Genomic DNA, 14,879 nt, shown 5'->3' on the forward strand with positions numbered 1-14,879 from the left:
CCTTCTACCAGAAAGCACTGTTCACACCTGCCCCCCTCCCCTACCCCAGTTAAGTTTCCGTGATGTCACCCGAACCTCATCTGGGGAGCGTGCCTTCCTGTCCTTGGGTCTGACTCCTTTAATCCCAACACTGGGGAGGCAGAGGCAGGCAGATCTCTGTGAGTTCATGGCTAGCCTACTCTACATAGTTCTAGGTCAGCCAGGGCTGCATAGTGAGATCCTGTCTTTAAAAAAAGACAACAGTAATAGAATGTTCATGTAGCGATTTAATATCTGAATCACTTGATATGTGCTATATGTTAAGGAGGCCCAGAAAGTAAATAATGGTTCCAGACCTCAGGAATCTCATAGGGACACTTACTGTAATAATAAGTACCATATGTGTAAGCACTAGGATTTGTGGGGTTAACCAGGCTCAAAGAAAGGGCTTCTTGGGGCAGATGAAATGTGATCTGCAGGTTATATTATATTGACATGTCAAGAGATGAGCAGGTGCATTTCAGGCAGTTGGGTCAGTTTAGTGGGGTTTCTTTCTTTCTTTCTTTCTTTCTTTCTTTCTTTCATTCTTTCTTTCTTGTTTGTTTTTTTGAGACAAGGTTTCTCTGTGTAGCTTTGGAGCCTTTCCTGGAACTCACTCTGTAGCCCAGGCTGGCCTCAAACTCACAGAGATCCGCCTGGCTCTGCCTCCCGAGTGCTGGGATTAAAGGCATGCGCCACCGCCACCACCACCTGGCTCAGTGGGTTTGTTTTTTAAGATTTGTATTTTCAGCCAGGTGGTGGTGGCGCATGCCTTTAATCCCAGCACTCGGGAGGCAGAGGCAGGCGGATCTCTGTGAGTTCGAGGCCAGCCTGGTCTACAGCGCGAGAGATCCAGGAAAGGCGCAAAGCTACACAGAGAAACCCTGTCTCGAAAAACCAAAAAAAAAAAAAAGATTTGTATTTTCTATCTTATATGTATGAGTGTTTTTCTGCATGTATGTATGTGTACCATGTGCATGCACTGCCCGTGGAGACCAAGAAGAGGGCGTTGGGTCCTGTGGAATCGGTGTTACAGGTGGTCAGGAGCCATCATGTGGCAGCCAGGGCTCTTCACTGAGACGTCATCTCTCCAGACCGATGACTGGAGTTCTTATAATGGAGTGCTTCAGAACAAGGGGAGTAGAGGCCGGGTTGTTATACCTGGGAACAGAAGCGTGCAGGAGTGTGTTGTGAATATTCCTGTTCCAATAAAAATGTGTGTTATAAAAACAATGTGAAACTACAGAACCCCAAGTTCTAAAAATGAGCAGAAACTGTTGACATAACACAGCAGATTCCTCTTCAATAGTAAACTGGCTTTGCAAGGAGGAGGGGAAGTCCCCTGCTTCTAGAATCAGAGAAAAAGGAAAAACCACAATGCTAAGGTCATCATGTTCATTTCCTGGGTCAGGGAAAAGCGTAGCTAAGACCTCGGATTTTAATCCTCACTTGGCAAGAGGACATGAGCTGAGGAAAGAGACCTGTAACAGAACCAAACTCCTCCTTTTAGCCCAGATGTTCCCGAGAACGTGTCCTCAGTGAGAGGTGACAAGGCACATCTGTGCCCTGGCTCAGAATACAACTGTGTGTGTGTGTGTGTGTGTGTGTCTGTCTGTCTGTCTGTCTCTCTCTCTCTCTCCCCTAACTCCAGACCACAGGCCTGTGTCACATCTGAGCTTTGATTAATGACTTTATACCACACAGGGCCCAGCAGTCACCAATTCCAAAAATTTTCATGAAAGTATCTCCCAGATTGGGCACATAATTAGAGCAGTTTGCAGGAATAAATGTAAAAAAATTAATTACATTTATTTATTTATTACTTATTTGTGTGTGTGTGTGTGTGTGTGTGTGTGTGTGTGTGTGTGTGTTTGGAAGACAGTTGCCCTGACAATCTGGCCCAGGGCATCATGCATGGGAGGAAAGTTTATTCTTTAGGCCACTATACCCTTTGACTCTGCTGTAATGGTTGAATGTCTCATAATAGTTAGCAATCACCTCAACTAAGAAACCCAAATTATATTCAACACTTCCTCCTCCTCCCTCTTTTTTTATTTTGACAGGGTTTCTCTGTGTAGCCCTGGCTGTCTCTGTAGACCAGGCTGGGCTCGAACTCACAAAGATCCACCTGCCTCTGCCTCCTGAGTGCTGGGATTAAAGGCGTGCGCCACCACTGCCCAACTTCAACATTTTTCTTACTTTCATTTCAAAGCAATTTTAGACTTTCAGAAAAGATTTAAAAAATTAGCCGGGCGGTGGTGGCGCACGCCTTTAATCCCAGCACTCGGGAGGCAGAGCCAGACGGATCTCTGTGAGTTCAAGGCCAGCCTGGGCTACCAAGTGAGTTCCAGGACAGGCGCAAAGCTACACAGAGAAACCCTGTCTCGAAAAACCAAAAAAAAAAAAAAAAAAAAATTAACAGCTATTTTACACAAATTCTTTATGGCAATCCCCTAATATTAATTACTTAATATATCTATAGAATAGTTATGGAAAGTGGGAAATCTGATATTGATATAATATTTATAGTACAATTTCCTTCTCCAGTTAAGGTCCTTTTTTCTAGGCCAGAGTTCAACCCCAAGCCCCAGTTTTCTCTCAGTGGTCATGTTCCCTGTGTTTGACAGTATCAGCTAATATCTCAGCCTTCCTCTGTGTCCCAGGCTTGGCGGTTTTAAAGTGCCTAGTCAATTATTTTGAGAAATATCCCCCAGTTTAGGCTTTTAGATATTGCCTTGTGGTTAGATCAAAACTATGAGTTTCTGACAAGATACCACCAAACTACCGTGACCTTTTCTGTCCATCAGCTCAAGAGGCAGATGCTGTTGACATGTCTTAATATGTCTGATCTGGTCGGTTGTTCAATGGCGTCTCCCCACTGGCAGGCTGCTGTTTTCTCTTTTTATTTAACACGTTTTGGGGTGTTGTGAGATGGGTCAGGTGGTCAGGTGCTTGCCGTGTAAGCATGAGGAACTGAGTTTGGATCACAGCTCCATGTAAAGACACCGGGCATTGCCAAGCAGCCCCTGTAGTCCTAACCCTGAGGAGAAGACTCACTGGCCAACTATTGGCTGAGTCAGTGAACTCAGGCTCCATGAGAGACTGTCTCATAAACACAGTAAAGAGTGACTGAAGAAGACATAGTGATGTGCCTACACACACACACACACACACACACACACACACACACACACACACTCACACATATACACACACATTTACACACACACATAAAACACACATACTCACACATATATACACACATTCACACATACATACATGCATATACACACATTCACACATACACTCATACACAACACACACATACACATATGCATATACACACATTCACACATCCACTCACACACAACACACACATACACTCACACTCACATACATGCACACACATACACTCATACACATATACTCACAAATATACACACATATACTCATACACATATACACATACACACTGACACACTCATACACATTCACACAATCCACTCTTGCACACATACATTCACACACACACACACAGACACACCTACTCCAACAAGCCCACACCTCCTAACCCTGTCAGGCAGCATCACTCCCTAATGACCAAGTGTTCAAATATAAGAGCCCATGGGGTCCATTGCTATTCAGACCACCACAAGGGCCCTGCACCGGCTGGGAGAATAGCCCTCTACTTGTAGCTACTAGCTGTGGAGCTTTCAGAGCCCAGGGAGAGGAGGACACGGGACAAGGTGTTGTCCAAGCTACGGAGGGTCTTTTCACTGGGGAAAAGTGTCATCCCACTGCAGGTATAAAGGATGAGGCTTGGCCGGGCGGTGGTGGCGCACGCCTTTAATCCCAGCACTCGGGAGGCAGAGCCAGGCGGATCGCTGTGAGTTCGAGGCCAGCCTGGGCTACCAAGTGAGTTCCAGGAAAGGCGCAAAGCTACACAGAGAAACCCTGTCTCGAAAAACCAAAAAAAAAAAAAAAAAAAAAAAGGATGAGGCTTGACCATCCATCACGAGGAAGACAACTTTTTCATCAAAGCTTAAGAAGAGCTAGATTAGTTTATGAAGAGAGTAGGAGGCAGCTGAGTGTTCTTCGTGGGTGTCAGTGACCTTGGTAATTCCAAGCAAGATTCTCTCTGGTTTTACTGCCCTGGGGTCAGGTTCTTCCTACGGGAGCATCATTCTCCTCCCACGCCTTGTCTGCACGGATGCCTGACTGGCCATCGCGGGGGCCAAGTCAAGTGTGCTCCTTGTCATTTTAATACATCTTTTCCCCCACAGAAGCAATCGACTCCTAGAGGGACAAAGGCAGAGGGCCAGTTTTCCAGCACTATTTTTTCTAAGCTTGTTTTACAAAGGCCCAGGATGGTAATGCAGGCCTGGGGTATCTCATCACTGCTGTCTACTTTCTTGAGCCCATTGGCCCGTTACAGGTGTGGCTCAGGAGCAGGGCAGCTTGAAGGCCCCAGAGAGGGATGTGAGGAAGGATGCAGGGCACCGAGCAGCTGTGAGTCAGAAACACCCACTGCCCGCCCTCCTTCTGGATAGCCTGCCCTTCTTTCCACGGCAGAGGGAGAATCCTGAGACCCAGACCTTGACCCACCACCGCTCATTTGTGGGGCTCGGAGAAGCTCACTTGATTTGGTAGAGAGCTCATTAGAAGTAATTTTGGAAGTCTGAAACCTGGCACTCTCCCATTTTTACAAAACCAACAGCTTTCCCCTCCTGTCTTGCTCACTGTGAAGGGGAGGGTCATGTAGCTGGTAGTTCATCCTTTGACCTGGGTTTAAGAATTAAATGTCAAGGTGGTGATGCCTAACAATAGTCTGCTGTACTCATGGACTGGTACCTAGCCCAGTGGTCATCAGAGAGGCTTCATCCAGCAACTGACGGTCACAGACGGAGCTCCTGGAATCCTGAAGAAAAGGGGGAAGAAGGATTGTAGGAGCCAGAGGGTCAAGGACACTAAGAAACCCACAGGATCACCTAACCTGGGCTCACAGGGGCTCAAGAGCCTGAACCGACAACCAGGGAGTCTGCGTGGGACTGACCTAGGCCTTCTGCATGTATGTTACAGTTGTGTATGCTCCTACCAGTGGGAGCAGGGGCTGGCTCTGGCTCTTTTAGCTGGCTTTTGGGACCTTCCTCCTCATCCTCATCATCATCACCATCATTTGAAAAAAGAGTTGCCGGGTGGTGGTGGTGCACGCCTTTAATCCCAGCACTTGGGAGGCAGAGGCAGGTGGATCTCTGTGAGTTCGAGGCCAGCCTGGGCTACAGAGTGAGATCCAGGACAGGAACCAAAACTACACATGGAAACCCTGTCTCGAAAAACCAAAAAACAAACAAACAAAAAAAAAAAAAAACCAAAACAAAATAAAAACAAAAATGAAAACAACAACAAAACAAACAAACAAACAAAACCCAAAAAACAAAAAACAGTTAAAGCTCTTAGCTGGATATAATAACACACACTTTTAATCCCAGGACTCAGGAGGCAGAGACAAGTGGATCTCTGAGTTCAAGGTCAGCCTGGTCTACAGAGTGAGTTCCAGGATGCTGCACAGAGAAACTCTATCTTGATAAACCATTTTAAAAAAAAGTGGGGGAGGAGCTGGAGAGATAGCCCAGAGGTTAAGAACATGGATTGCTCTTGCAGAGGAATTTGGTTAAGAACATGTATTGCTCTTGCAGAGGAATTTGGTTAAGAACATGTATTGCTCTTGCAGAGCATTTGAGTTTGATTCTCAGCACCCACATCAGGCAGCTTACAGCTGCTTGTAACTCCAGCTCCAGAGGATGGCCCTAACCTCAGGTACATGCACATATACAGATACATACACATGTATACATAAATAAATAATAATAAAAATATTAAAAAAAAGAATTAAGGCTCTTCCTATCTTATACCACAACAATTAGTACGAAGAAAGAATTAGTGAGAAGAATACCAAGTAACCAATAAACAATGTAACTAACAATGGAACTATATGTTTAACTTGATCTAGCTGAATGCGCTATAATGGCTGCATCTTAGTATTATCTTTCTGTGGCCACAGTCTTACGCATGTATGCTAAGTAACAATCGTAGAAGAATCCCCTTGGTTTCTTCCTTATACTGTCTTCAGACTTGTTTATCTGAAGTATTACACCCCTTCTTTTTGTTTTGTTTTTCGAGACAGGGTTTCTCTGTGTAGTTTTGGTGCCTGTCCTGGATCTCACTCTGTAGAACATGCTGGCCTCGAATTCACAGAGATCCACCTGCCTCAGCCTCCCCAGTGCTGGGATTAAAGGCGTGCACCACCATTGCCCAGCTACACCCCTTCTTCTTGTGTCATACGAGAAAAGATGTCTCTTCTCCAAGCTAAGGCTCAGCGTGCTACCTATGGGTCCAGATCTTGTGGCCCCGTCCATAGCCTCCAAGAACACCACCCTCCTTGTCTATAGCCTCTGGGAACACCATTCTCCCTCCTGGATCTTCAGCTGCTCTAGTCTATTCATGATGACATCATGTTTTGACAAGTCTCAGTGCTGGTGATCATGGCAGGGGAAGGGCAGAGCTCATGGCAGCTGGTGCTCGTGGAGACCTTGATGTGCCATCCTCAGTGGGTTAATTCTACAAAATAGCTTTGGAGACGATTCTTATTTCTCCAATGGACTATGGAAAGAAAATCATTCATTTCATCATGAATTTTAAAGCCTGCATGGGGACATGGGTGTCTTAGTCACTGTTCTATCGCTGTGAAAAGACACCATGACCAAGGCAACTTATAAGAGAAAGCACCTGGCTGGGGACTTGCTTACAGTTTCACAGTTTCAAAGGGTGAATCCATAACCATCATGGCAGGAAGCATGGAAGCAGGCTGGCAGGCATGGAGCTGGAGCAGTAGCTGAGAGCTTACATCTGATCTACAGGTCCTGTAAGAGGCAGAGAGAAAGAGAGAGATTAGGCCCACTGTGGGCTTTTAAAACCTCAAAACTCATCCCAGTAACCCATTTTACCCAGCAAAGCCACACCTACTCCATCAAGGCCACACCTAAGCATTCCCCAAACGGTCCACTAACTGGAGACCAGGCATTCTAATATGACCCCATAGGGACATTCTCATTCAAACCATCAGAGCGGGCATGTTGGCACACATCTGTCATCTAGCACTCTGGAGGTTGAAGCAGGAGGATTGTAAGTTTCGGGATGGCCTGGAATGCATGGCAAGACCTGTCTCAAAAGCCGTGCAGCAGCAACAGCAACAAAATAAATAAAATAAATAAAGCCTTCCCTGAGCCTTGCCCAGCCAGTCTCAGCTAATCAAAGGGAGTTCTGGGAAAACTTACTCAGCCTGCTTCACTTTTCTCTGCCTCCTACTCAGCCATAAATTGCTGCACAGACTGCGGAATAAATTGGCATTAAAAATCGTTGAAGGAATGAGTCGACAGTTTAGGGGACGCACAGCCTCCATGGCAGGAAGAGCCAGGCAGGGCGGCGGGGTGATCTGTGTATTACCTGAGAGTTCAGGAGGATTCCCAGAATTCAGAGGGGCCTGCAAAGGCCCATGGAACCTCAAGGTACCCTTGACTGTGACACCGAGTGTAGTGGTTGGGTTGTGTAAGTTTCTCCTATCTTTATGTAAACATCAATGGCTTCCCCTCCCGAAAGTGACGCTTGCCTTTTCTCATATTGCCTCATTAATGTGTCCCCTCGTAGCACACCGACCTGCTGCTTCTCTCGGGCCCTCTTATTCGGCTCTTGTGTTGCTGTCTGTGTTTGCCGTCTCCACGAGTGCAGAAAGACTGCCTGATGTGGAAGAGACTGGCTGTGCTGTGGAAACTGTCTCACGTGCTTCTGGGCCTGACATCTGGAGGAAGATGTCTAGCTGTGACTTCTCACCTGTGCGCGAAGAACAGATATACTCACGAGGACTCTTGTGAAACAAGATCTTGTGAAACAAGCCAGTCTGGACCTTAGCGATCCTGCTCTGTGCCTAGGTGTGTGGAAGGTTTATTTCAGCATTTTCTCAGATCATAGTGGCTGCTGTTTGAATGACGTGAGATTTAATTACATAGTTATTGGACAGAAAACATTCTGCAGGCTGTGTGTGCAGTAACTCACTTGATGTCAAGGATTGCAAGTGAAGCTAAATTTCTTATATTTTATAGATGTGGAGCTGTGGATGTATAGATATTAAATACTGTGCTCAGGAGACATGGCAAGCCAATTATGGAATTATAAATTTAAGCTTAGATTATCTGGCTCTGTGGGTCATGCTCTTAATTCAAATGCTATAGGAGAATTTAAATAATTTTAAATACATGCCCACCCATCTACTCACCCATCATAATCTAAGCCCCCTATGAAAAAAATAGATTATTTTAAATGGCCATGGCTTTAAAAAAGACATTAAATGGGGTTGGGGATTTAGCTCAGTGGTAGAGCGCTTGCCTAGCAAGTGCAAGGCCCTGGGTTCGGTCCTCAGCTCTGAAAAAAAAAAGAAAGAAAGACATTAAATGTTTTTTTCTTTTATATTTTTGATTTTTTGAGACAGGATTTCTCTGTGTAACAGTCCTAGCTGCCCTGGAACTGGCTTTGTAGACCAGGCTGGCCTCAAACTCACAGAGATCCGCCTGCCTCTGCCTCCCGAGTGCTGGGATCAGACTTGCGCCACCACAGCCCGGCTGACATTAAATCTTTTAGTGTTCTTAGTTGTTAATCTGGTGAGGAGTAAAAACATGCCTGGTGAGGAATGTCCGGGACATACTGATCTGTTTACAACTGAATGTTCTAGAAACCATTGCTTTTTTTTTTTTTTCTTCAGAGCTGAGGACTGAACCCAGGGCTTTCTGCCTGCTAGGCAAGCGCTCTACCACTGGGCTAAATCCCCAACCCCGAAACCATTGCTTTTTGAATCAGCCATATTGGGAAGGAAGAGTTTTCTCCATCCTGTTCTATGTGTTAATTTGTAGTTATGTATTTTTTTTTTAAGACAGGGTCTCTCTGTGTAGCCCTGGTTGTTCTGGAACTGGCTCTGTAGACCAAGTTGGCACTGAGCTCCCAGAGATCCTCCTGCCTTTGCCTCCTCAGAGCGAGGACTGAAGGTGTACACCACCACGTTTGGCTGAAGTACTGAATCTTTTCTTTCCCGGAGCTTGCAGAGGCTTTCTCTCCACTAAGGATTAAATAGCGTTATGCAAGAATGTACCTTTGGTCTAATGCAGTGATTCTCAACCTCTGGGTCATGACCCCTTTGGGATCCAACAACCCTTTCATAGGGGTCACCAAAGGCCATTGGAAAACACACATATTCACATTTACAGTTCATAACAGTAACAAAATTTCAACTATGAAGTAACAACTAAAATAATGTTATGGTGCGGTCACCATACCATGAAGAACTGCATTAAAGGGTCGCAGCCTTAGGAAAGCTGACAACCACTGCCCTGATGGAAACATCACTGGCTGCTCAAAGCAAGAAGAGGGACTTGAAGGAAATCTGGGACTCAGTTTCCTCAAACGTGAGTGTAGGAAATGAGCGAGACAACCCAAAGGCACTCTCTTGTTCTAATAATCTGATTCCTCACACTTCTAGTTCTGTGTCTGGAAAGCCATGCCTGCTTCTTGCACATTTTTCTCACTGTGTATGTCAAAACCTTTGGTACTAGGTTTTTGGCATCACAACACTTAGACAATCCTTTCTATCTTGGAGAAATAGCATGCCGGAAAAGTGATGATTAAAATTCTCATTTTAGACCAGTTAAAAAAACCTCCTCCCCCTGCTCTTTGATTTGTTTGTTCTTTACCATACCTTCCTAACTATTGAGTCCAGGGACCAGGTGAGGGGGGTAGGGTGGGAGGGTGTCCCCATCACCAAGTAACCGTTAGCTCTGAGCCCTGACCTATGGCTGCTTTCTGAGCTGTCCACAGGTTCCCTTTGTAGATTAGCAGGCCTTTTAATAGGGATAAAACGCTGGTGCGGCTGCTGCTCTGTTGGCCCTCGTCCCGGAATTTTGCTAATGTTGCCTCCATATTCTAGATCTGGCTCTTTTGCCCCGTTACCTTAACATATCTTTGTTGTTAAAAAGAAATTCAACATCATTGGAAACTAAAACACTGGAGTCTAAGATCAGCAACAACTTAGTGGCATGAATAATAATATTTAGCGTCTGCTGGAGACTTCCTGTTTGAGACACAGACAGACTGACTCATTTGATTTTCTATGAGGTGGATGTTATTTGTTCCAAGTTCCCCTACCAAGGCACAGAGAAGTTGATCCAATCACATGATTAATTTTAAGGGTGGGGTCCAGGTAGGCTATTGGTTAAAACCTCGCTCCATAGATTAGGGAGAATGTTGTTTAGTGGGTCTCAACCTTCCCAATGCTGCGACCCTTTAATTCAGTTCTTCATGTTTGGTGACCCCCCAACCATAAAATTATTTTTGTTGCTACTTCGTATCTGTAATTTTGCTACTATATGAACCACAATGTAAATATCTATTTTTGAGACCCACAGGTTGAGAACTCCTGCTGCAGTTGATTGGAGACTGGCCAACTACATTCCAGTAGTTCGAAATTAGCATTTATTGGGGAGAAATAGAAACTATTTCTGATTTTGGATGCTTGAGAACTGAAGGCATGCACAGTAACTTTGTTTATCACAAAGACATTGGTGTAACATTTGCTATGGACCAGTGGCTTCTGGGACCCTCTGAAGAAACAAACGTTGTGGATGGCAGCTTCCTCCAAATTGAAACATTTGATGGACAGGGCAGGGGGGCTCTCCCAGGGCATAGAGGGGCTTTCCCAGGGCAGTAGGGGCTCTCCCAGGGCAGGGGGGCTCTCCCAGGGAAGGGGGGTGGCTCTCCCAGGGCAATGGGGAGCTCTCCCAGGGCAGGGAAGGCTCTTCCAGGGCAGGGGAGCTGGCCCAGGGCATAGGGGGACTCTCCCAGGGCAGGGGAGCTGGCCCAGGGCATAGGGGGACTCTCCCAGGGCAGGGGAGGCTCTTAGGCTCAAGAGGTAAACAAAGGTCTTGTGTCTGGAAAAGCTGAAGCCTGCAAGGCTCTCCAAGGCCCCTCCCCAGCTTTGTAGAAACAGTCTACAGTTTGGGAGGAGCAGGCTGCTGCCTGGAGGAGACTCTGACCTGTGGAGCTGTCTGCAAGTCACAGAGTGCTCAAGGGATGCTTTTGTGGGTCACCACCTGTGCTGGGGTGGACTTTTTGGTGATGCAGTTGCTTTTGAGTCAGCTCTGCTCCCCTGCCCCTGCTAGCCGCCTCTCCCCCTGTTAGCCACCCCCCCATTAGTCGCTCCCCTCATTAACCGCCTCTCCCCCTGTTAGCCGCCTCTCCCCCCATTAGCCGCCTCTCCCCATCCCCCTGTTAGCATCCCTATAAAAACTCACTGGTTCACCAAGCTGGACTTCAGTGCAATCGTTACTCTTGTGTCTTGGGCTCCCTTTTGGGGTCAGTGGACATGTGTGCTATGTTGCTCTCACCACAAAAAAAAGTTTCTCACACGAGGCTGAAGAAAGAGATGACGCATGGGCTTCCAGCTCTAACAAGAGCCAACAACTAGAAACACCTCTGGCCTTAGACGATTTTACATGACTACATGGATGATGACCACAATAATGCCGTGTAGACTTAGAAGCCCCAGGAAACTGTCGTGACAGGAAGGGTGGGCTGGGACCAACAGGGAAAAGAGTGAATTCTAAACAAACAGGTGCCGTTTACAGGGACTGGAGCTGTGTCCCTGAGAGGAGAGAAGAGCGCTGACGTGTTGATCGTGACGCTTGACTGTCAGCAAGTACCAATCACTCTTGAAAGAGCCATCTGCCGATGGGGAAGAGCCAGACGTGGCCTGGGAAGAGCTGAATGTGTGGGGGAAGCCGTTCGGGCTTGGTAAGTGAAACTTAGGGTAGTCGGACCCCAGAAACCCGAGGAAAGGAGATCGGTAGGTCAGTAAGACAGCCTAGGGCAGCCCTGGCGGTTACGGTTATTTCCCACGACTGTGGCTGCAACCTGGAGTGATATGATCAAAAGTACACAGCAGCCCAGACATCCTCACTAGAGCTCCAGGAAGACCACGGGGATGGGTGGTCACATTTCAGGAGGCACTGTGTAGTCTGTCTGCCCTCTTTAGGGCAACCAGTGTCTTCAGATGGCGACAGACAAGCCGGCCTTGGTAGGCTGTTCATTGCTAGGGTGATAGAGTTCCCTGGGCTCAGTCTTACTTCAGATGGTTGTGTGGATAGCTGGGCCGGTTTGCCCTCTGTTTTTGATTTTTCATTTAAAATGCTATTAGTAATTAGCGTAGGCATAGAAGGATTCTGTGCTGTTTCCAGCTTCCATCATTCTCCGGCCTCAGTGTGTGCCGTTCGATGCATGGCAGAGTCCTTTAACCGGGAAGCAACCAGACAGAACCCACCTACAGATGCAATCATGTTGGAAGTAAATGAGAGGTTTTCTTTCAGGGGCCGCATGCCGGGGTCTGGGGCACGGCTCAGTTGGTAAAATGCTTTCTCTCCAGGCATGGAGACCTGACTTAGGAGCCCCAGCCCTCCTTTATGAAGCAGAGCACGGTGGCACACACCTGTCTGTAATCCCAGTGCTAGGGAGGCGGGAGAGGAACATGCCCGGGGTTGCCGGCCAGGCAGCACAGCTGAATCAGTGAGAGCTCTAGGTTTGCTGGAGGGTCTGTCTTCACAATAAAGATAGACCGTGATTGATGAAGACATCTGACAGTGGGATCTAGCCTCCACATAGACATGCACACACACACACACACACACACACACACACACACACACACACACACACACACTTGCATACCCACACACCACACATACACACACCACACACACACACACACACACCACACACACACACACACACCACACACACCCCCCACACCACACCACACACACACCTACACACACACACACACACCACACCACACACACACCACACACACCCACACACCACACCACACACACACACCACACACACACACACACACACACACACACACACACACACACACACACACACACCACACACACACACACACACACAAACAAAACAAAAACCTTGTCCCTAAGTGTTTGTCAATATTTATTGCCCATCATGGGACCCATCGTGCTAATAGGAATCAATAAAGACAAGAGACAGGGAATTCATGAAGAAGCATCAGTATTGGCTTCAGAAATGAGCATTTTGAGAAGATCCTGTCTGAAGATGACGTTTTTACCTCTAGTCACAAGACGAGCCTCCACTCCATCACTTGACTGGTAACAACTTTTCATCAGATCAAATTTCCTCCAGATTCAACTTTTCTCCTTGTCGATCCCAAATGTCTTGGTCATTTGTAGAGTGGAGCGATGGGTACACTTCTGCCTCATTCCCAGGGTGGTCTGGGCTGATAATGTTCATGCCATTAGTAAAAGACTCTAACAAAGAGAAAAACAAAGACGTTTTCATGTCACCGTCATCAGAGCTTCAAGAAGTTGGCTCATTCCAAAACATCAGACTCACCATCCATTCCATGACACCAAAGGAAAGCTTCCTGAAGTTCCCTGTCGTGAAGGGACCATTATTTAACATCAGAGGTGAAATCATTTATTTTTACTGTGATAATGACGATAGCAATTTTAGTGGGTCTAAGTATTGTGGCAAGAGAAATGTTTGTTATTTTACTTTATTTCTTTACGATTTTATTTTTAATTTACATGTGTGGTGCTTTGCCTGCCTGTGTGTAAGTGCACCATGTGTGTGCATTGCTGGCAGAGACCAGACGAGGTCGTCAGATCCCCTGGAACTGGCGTTACAGGTGGTTGTGAGCCACCATGTGGGTGCTGGGAACTGAACCCCGGTCCTCTGGAAGAGCAGCCAGTGCTCCTAACTGCTGAGCCATCTCTCCAGCCCTACAATGACTCTTACTAATGGAAAACATACGGAGCATGAACAGAATGGGTTGTCAGACACACATACTATATTGCTTCATCCAATTAAGTTGTAATGCTTTGCTAATTGAAATAGAAGCTGTGGATGTTACAATGTTAATGCTTATACATGATCACAATTATAGTAATTGAGCTATAAAACTTTTGTGACTATTACATTTTTTTTTCCGCATTAATCAAAAATGGATGCACTGCATCTCTGCTTCGAACTATGAGCTAGTGTTTGGTTACATCTGTGCCTTTGAGGGATGGCTTTGTGTTACAGTGACATTGAACTTTCTGGATTTTGTTCACAATTACTTGGCATTTTTGATTCCTTTATTTGAAGGATGACACATGAAAAACTTTATTCTCATGAAACTTTTGGTGAATTGTAATTACTGAGAAAACAGTTTACAAATAGATCTTAAATGCCCCTTTAAAGAAAACACAGAACAAACTAGACAATGATATCTCAAACTGTTTTTATAATTTAATTTTGGATTACTCTGTTTTCACCTTGGAATGTATTGAATTGCACAGAAATTTTTGATGGTACTCTCACTTTAATTAAAAATTTATGTTCTGTATCAAAAGACAGCTTTTGACTTTGCAGTACTGACATTTGATGAAACCTTGAAAATAGAGAGAGACAATGTAGTTGTTGAGTTTTTTTTCTCATAGAAATATTTGATTAAAATAGAGGCCATTGATGGTTCCTTTTAAAAATATTTGGTTGAAATGCACGTACACATTTCCAGATGAGAGGAGCAGAGGATGAAGAAAGCTTTCCGTGCTTCTAAGAGGGGTAAATGTCCAAAAGTGTTGAGAGAGGAGAGGAGAACGCATGCCCTTCCTGTGACATCAAAGCATGGCTCCTCTTGTGATAGTGACTAGATACCTTGGAGGGCCATGCCATATTGGGGGGCTCGG

At 45.9% G+C, this 14,879-nt stretch overlaps 2 long non-coding RNA genes across 5 annotated transcripts; one reads left to right on the forward strand and one right to left on the reverse strand.

Moving 5' to 3' along the window:
• Positions 1 to 248: 248 nt before the first annotated feature.
• On the reverse strand, positions 249 to 7,842 carry LOC128120514 (uncharacterized). Of its 3 annotated transcripts, XR_008221892.1 has the most exons (4): positions 7,732 to 7,832; positions 7,353 to 7,406; positions 6,825 to 6,938; positions 249 to 1,179 (listed from the first exon to the last, which is right to left on the reverse strand). It is a non-coding gene; the product is annotated as an uncharacterized LOC128120514 (long non-coding RNA). The 3 variants fall into 3 exon arrangements; XR_008221891.1 differs by lacking the exon at positions 7,353 to 7,406 and having other exon boundaries at positions 7,732 to 7,842; XR_008221893.1 differs by lacking the exons at positions 7,353 to 7,406; positions 7,732 to 7,832 and adding an exon at positions 7,058 to 7,301.
• LOC128120513 (uncharacterized) lies at positions 7,426 to 14,546 on the forward strand. 2 transcript variants are annotated; one of them, XR_008221890.1, is made up of 3 exons: positions 7,426 to 7,583; positions 7,723 to 8,003; positions 11,742 to 14,546. It is a non-coding gene; the product is annotated as an uncharacterized LOC128120513 (long non-coding RNA). The 2 variants fall into 2 exon arrangements; XR_008221889.1 differs by having other exon boundaries at positions 7,428 to 7,623.
• Positions 14,547 to 14,879: the final 333 nt, after the last annotated feature.

The sequence above is a fragment of the Peromyscus californicus genome, unplaced genomic scaffold (genome assembly GCF_007827085.1).
Source record: "Peromyscus californicus insignis strain IS unplaced genomic scaffold, ASM782708v3 Scaffold_2__1_contigs__length_46816999, whole genome shotgun sequence".
NCBI classification, from domain to species: Eukaryota; Metazoa; Chordata; class Mammalia; order Rodentia; family Cricetidae; genus Peromyscus; species Peromyscus californicus.